This window comes from Corvus kubaryi, unplaced genomic scaffold (assembly GCF_017639235.1).
Source record: "Corvus kubaryi isolate FWS band 111438036 unplaced genomic scaffold, C.kubaryi_AGA036_p1.0 66, whole genome shotgun sequence".
Lineage (NCBI taxonomy): Eukaryota > Metazoa > Chordata > Aves > Passeriformes > Corvidae > Corvus > Corvus kubaryi.
In genome coordinates, this window is record NW_024582054.1 from 20,653,998 (window position 1) to 20,660,367 (window position 6,370).

Genomic DNA, 6,370 nt, shown 5'->3' on the forward strand with positions numbered 1-6,370 from the left:
ATGGAGGATTCTCAATGTGCTGCAGCTACAGTTATGCCTCTCCTGCTACACCAACCCCTTTCAAATTCACAGTACAAGACTTGATCTTCAAAGTGGATGTAGTGGTGCTCATTTCCCCAGTCTAGTTTGTTTCACTCATCCTTCTGATCCACTTTGATTCAGGATCCCTCTGTCTGATTCCACCGATGACTGTGCCCAGCCTACTTGCTTAGAACCATCTTTTCTTGTGTACCAAAGCTCTCCCTTCTGTCCCTTAAATGCCTCCTCAGACAAATAGCTTTTTCCTTCCTGTTCTGAACCTGGACTTCAAATCAGCCTTCTCTGTTCTCCCCCCTCTTCTCTGAACATAATGGGGAGCAAACTAACCCTCCTTTCTGATCTTTCCCACATGCGAAAACATGACACAGCAATGAAATAAATGTCCTGAATTCCTCATACAAAACCTCCACTGAGCACTATTCCCACTCACTTGGTTTCTCTGACTGCCATTCCCTCTAGACTACCATTTTACATGATTTTATACACCAAATTAATCTTTCTAGGACAAGGTTGTTTTCTTCCTACTGTCCATAAAAGAACCTGATTTCTACTAACTTTACGGAAATAAATGGTAAGAATATTCTTCCCCTTCTCTGATTGACAGTTAAAATTACTTTTAGCTTTAACATTATAGGTTTTCAATAGAATAAACTTCTGTTTTTGAAAATCTGTGGTCATATGAGGGGGAAAATTCCCAGAACTCCCCAAGCTCTGCTCACTAACGGTGTTAAAAAAAGATGCCAGCCAAAGTAGGAGGTGTAAATTTTCTTAACATTTTTCACCATCATTTTATTTTGAAAGCTTTGATAGGCAGTCAAACAGCAATTTCAGTTTAAAAATGGGTATTAAGTTTCAGAACAAGCCCACTTAACATTAGGGAGAGTTTATGTTGCCTTAGGAAAAGGGAATGAACAAGATGACCTTTCCAGGTTCCTTCAAGCATGTGTTCTACAAGTCACTGAATAAAGACAGTTCTCACCTTTCCAACACTGTTGTTTCAAGGACATCAGTTGTCAGGACACACGTTCCTGCACTTGTATATATAGCGTTTGGAGTTTGCAGTTGTTTTTTTCCACAGTCACTAAGGATGAATACTTGCTCTTCTTCTCTTTCTAATCTAATGAGGGAAAGGAGCTGCCCTGTTGAATCTCTCCCAGCTACCTCAACAGGACTTTCACTGGAGCTCTTTGGCCTTCAGGCTTTCAAGCAGTGACACCACCTGAGGCTTTTTTTTTGTGAGAGAATTCTCCACCACTTCCTCCTGTGTATTCGTAAGATCAGAGCAGCCTGCGGTTTGGGCTAAAAACAAATAGCTGTTGAAAATTTTTCTCATTGTAATGAATCAATTTCTGCTTAGTTAATGATCCTTCTCATTCTGAGGGACTAGCAAAGGGTTTTGGAAAAAATTCCCAGTAGGTATGAAAGCTAAATAAAGGTGTGGTTGACTGAGGTGTGTGAAGATGTCTCCTCAGTAACTGTTTTGAATTTCACTTATTTCAGACATACCAAAACTTTCCAGAAATAAAACAAATGGAGAGCATTTCATGGAACTGAATTTAGTTTCTTTATCTGGGAGCAGAATGAGATTATGAAGAGCAAACAAATGTGTTGTATACTGATGGAAAAAAGTGCTGTGATAAGCCTCAGTCCCTTGTGTTTAGCATGATGTCAGCTAACCTCATTCCTTACAGTTAAGGGTAAGCACAGTCAAATTTCCCCTATCCTCTGGGAGTAGGACTTAGTACTAAGCTCGAACCCATGTGTAGATTTGAAGACGAGAAAAGAATTCTGCTTACAGAGAGAGGAAGAAATGAAAAATTTGCACTGGGCCTAGAAGATCAAGAAGTGGGGAACAAAGTCGTGTAGCAAACAAGAGGGAAAGCACAAGGGAAGTAGTGAAATAAGCAGAAGAGAAAGTGACTGTGAGAGCAGAGCAGAATAGAAAGTCACTGGCAAAATGAAAACATAGTAAAATTAACTGACACTGGAATTCACTGGAGACAGCAAACTTGAGAAACTGAGAGAGATAGTATGTGTGTAGGGGAGAATATTGTCTTGGTTTAATATTGTCTGCTAAGGAAGGCAGGAGCCTCCCTTGGAATGGAAAATGTAACCCCCTTCCCTCCAAATTTTTATAATTTTGAAATTAAGGGGCTTTCAGGCAATTATATGAGAAATAGGAATAACAGTTCTTTACTAGTATATATAACAAGGCAATAATACAGAAATACTGGCTTAACCTGACAGAGTCAGGATATGACCTGATACCCTGCTGGGCAGGGTGGTGGTAGCAGTCTCATGAAGGGGTGGCTGAAGCCCTCTTTGAAGTGGTAGATACGGTTCTGTAGAAGCAGTGATCCTGTAGAAGGGTCTGGTCTTCCTCTGAAGGTCCAGTGGTGGTTATGTAGCTCTTGTCCTCTGGGAACCCAGTAGGTGAGGGCTCATTGTGGTGTTCCACACCTCAGATTATATCCAGGTAGGAATGCTTGGTTCCTCCCCCTGGGTGGAGCATCTCCCAACAGGATGATGTAATTCTATGAGTCATGCAGTGAGGCTGGATGGCCCATTAACAGAAGATATCTCCTGGAGGGAGTTGACAGGGATGTGTCATGGCAGAGATAAAGAACTCTATCCCACCTGGTTTTAAGAGATGGTGATAGAATACATACTTTTGGTTACATCTTACATTGTAACCTAAGAACATGCAATTTAACTCCCATTTCAGTATGGCTTTATGCACATGCATGAGTTCTTCAAATCTGGCAAGCATTTAATCAGATGCCTATACCCCTGAGAAATCTAGAGGGCATTAAACATAGATGCTGTGATGAATTTGGAGGGCTTAGATAATATTGATTTAAGGGGGCAAATATTGAGATTTTTCTAACAAAATCCCTTTTTCAGCTAGATGTTGATTGAAATCTTATGACCGAAGAACACATTGAATACCACTGATATGCATAATGTCTCTCATTCTGTCCGGCAAGAAGACATTTTGGTGGTCTTGGAGAAATGAATAAAGCCAATGTACCTAAACTAAAATGTGTTAACAGCACATGTGGGAGATCAAGAGTCAACTGACCTTATCTTCTTGCAGTTTAAAGATGACATCAAGTGTATAGATCTGGCTGGTACCATTTGTTCTTACTGTATGGCAGGAAGATTATTTACATCAGCTTGACCTCCTTCCTGGGTTTATGTGAGGTTGTTCATGGCATGAAGGATATGAGGAACTCTTGCTTGTAGCACCTCTGCATACTGTGGGAGAATCCCATTATTTTTGAGTTACTGTTGTTGAACTCCCAAGTAGGGTCTTGGTGAGCGTGTGGCTTCTAGCAAGTGTTGAAGGTGGGGTGTAGTCATAGATGCTCCTCAGAAATACAAAGCAGCATTACCCAAGATTATTAAAGAGAAATCAGCAGTAGGAAAACTGCACGACATAAAACACAAGAGGAGCTGGGTAAATTAAAGGAAAACGTGGTTCCATATTTACAGTGTGAGACTGACTTCTTCAAGGCATTTAAATTTCGGTTCACAGTTCAGTTATTTACAGCCTTGGAAGCAAAACAAAGGTCTGAGTTAAACTACAGAAATAACCCTTTATTAAGGAATACTTCTGCCTTTGAAGCATGCAAAAATGCTATGTGATAACACAAGTGGCAACTCTCCACTAGAACTGGGAGGTAAAAATCTGAGAATGCACAGAAAGACATGGAGGATCTTAGCACAAGGATGAGTCCTGGGTACTACAGCTGGAGCTTCTCTGTAATATAATGGTCCCAGTCAAGGGTTTACATTACAGAGGCTCTGGATGAACCCTCAGTGCTGATGCCAATAATGGACCTGCTTTCTAAATTTCAAGTATGGTTCAGCAAAGCACCTTTCACCAGTGCTTAAAGAACCATCTGGGTATATATATACACCTAAAGAGGTAGAGTGGCTGGAGTTACAATTCAACACTTGAACATTGATTTGCTTTCTGCAAGCTTGTATTGTCAATTCATATTTGTGTGCTCTCCTTTGCCAGGGACTAGGTCCTAAATAAACACAGGATTGCCTCTTCCTTGACAGTCAGGTAATTATGGACAGTGCCAAGCTAAGGTTCTCTCCATGGCTCCCTTATATGAACTACCTGGGCCAAATACCAAAGGCAGGATCCCAGTCTCCTTTCAAACCAATGCCTTTCCTCGCAGTTAAATTGTTATGGCTTATGGGAGATTTTTGGGTCTTTTTTTAAGGGAACATGGTTGGCTTTTCTTTGATTTTATCTCTCGACCTTGCAGACAGGCCAGAGGGTTTGATACTGGGATGCCAGTTGTATCAGTTAGAAAAGCTGCACTTGAAAAGGCTCCTAGGGCTGGTTGGGTACCTGTCACAATCACCTTCTAATCATCCAGGCTTCTCAGCTGATGCACTCCCAGCTCTTCTGTGCTGGAACAGTCTTCATGGCCAACTAACAGGCCCTCAGCTTCCAGTAACCCTGCCATGCTGCTGCTTTTTCTGCTCCTTTTAGGGGGTGCCATAGAAAATTAATCCAAACATATTTCTCCTTCAACTCTCAGCAGCATCAATATTTTCTTCTCAGATGAGCTGCTTTCATGGATCTCCTGTGAGACATTTCCCTAATTCAAAGCCTTTTGGCTGTTTCTCAGTTCAAGATACTAATTGTGCTTGAGATGAAAAACAAGCACATTTGGCAGTGCTAGATGAAACTAACATTAGTATGTGCTTCTAGTGAGACATTTTGGTGTGGGACATACACAAAAGTTAAATTATTACAATGATAAACACAGCAATAAGAAAGAAGATTTGTTTCTTGTGTTTGGCTTAAAGACAAGTGCTACTTAATATTTTCTTCCTCTACACTTTGTTTTGATGATATTTCCCAAATATCTTTAATTTTCAAAATGTAATTCTTTCAGCATTCCTAGACCTAGTCTGGAAAACATTTTGTTCTGATTATACTGGAAACAGAACATCTGAGGTATCACCAAACCACTCACTGTGAAAGCATCACTCAGAAGATCATGTGTGTCTCACTCTTTTTTTTTTTTTTTTTTTTTTTTTTTAGACTATTAATGGAAGGTTTCATCAAATTTATACACAGTTGTTCTGGTTGCAGTAAGAGATAGCAATAATTAAAGATTTAAAAAATAAATGCAAATTTCTCTAATGTCACCTTATGCAGAAAGCACTTGCTTCTTTTTTGCCTTCAACACCATGTCACTGTACCCTCACACACAGCATGCATGTCTTAAATCAGGTGTAATTGTTGGAACATCACTCCAGTAACAACCTCCATGTGAATGGCTCAAATGTACTCAAATAGACTCTCCTGGTGAGAGGTAACTGGAGCTGAATTCTGAAGCACACCTCTTCCCTTTGAGACATCCTGCACTAAGTGTTACTTGACACATTTCTCAAAAAAACGGCAACAAAATAAAAGTGATTCGGAATTTTTTTCTGAAAGTTTAGTATTCAAGAACAATTTTGAGGCTGCCCTGTGATCACCAGACTGATTAAAAATCAGAAGCTTGTATGATTAGGAGATTAGTACCGTCTGAACTTTGATCTGCCTCATTTGTGTACACAGGAAAGGGAGAGACACACACCACCATGCTGAGAACTGCTTTCATGGGTAGCAGATTTCTCCTCTGTAAGGGATTCATGAAAGAACCCTTCACTGTTTTGGTTCCTGTTTCTTGCTTTCAGTGGTTCCCAGGGAAGGCCTCAAGGTTTCTATAGTCACTAACTGTTAACTCCAAACCATACAACTTTATAACAGCCAAAAAAAAGGAAAAAAACTCTATGTCAAACCAGGCAATATTATAATTGCATTCCTGTTACTAACCATGTGCTTTGGTTTGATCCATGTGATATTCATAGGATCCGACAGAATTAATGAAAATCCCTCACTTGTGAAACTCAGGACCTCTAACAATGGTTCACTTCCACGGTCTTTGTGTAAACAACACATTGACACACTGTAGTGAGTTGAACTTGAGTTGATGGACAGTCTTTTAGACTAATGACACTTCTCACCATTTACATATTTAAACTGCATGGAAAGGCGAGAATTCCCTTTCGTTCCAGCTCGCCTGTGGGAAGGTGAGGGGGCTTCGGAGACTCTGGGCCCCACCGGGCCAGGCCGGGGCCCCTGTCCCCTTCCCCTTTTCCCAACGCCGTGGCACAGACCCTGGGTCTCTGGGGAGGGAACTGTCCCAGAGCCGCAGGGAGCTAAAACCAGCCATGGACTGCCACACAGCTCAGACCAGCCATGGACTGCCACACAGCTAAACCCAGCCATGGACGGCCACACAGCTAAACCCAG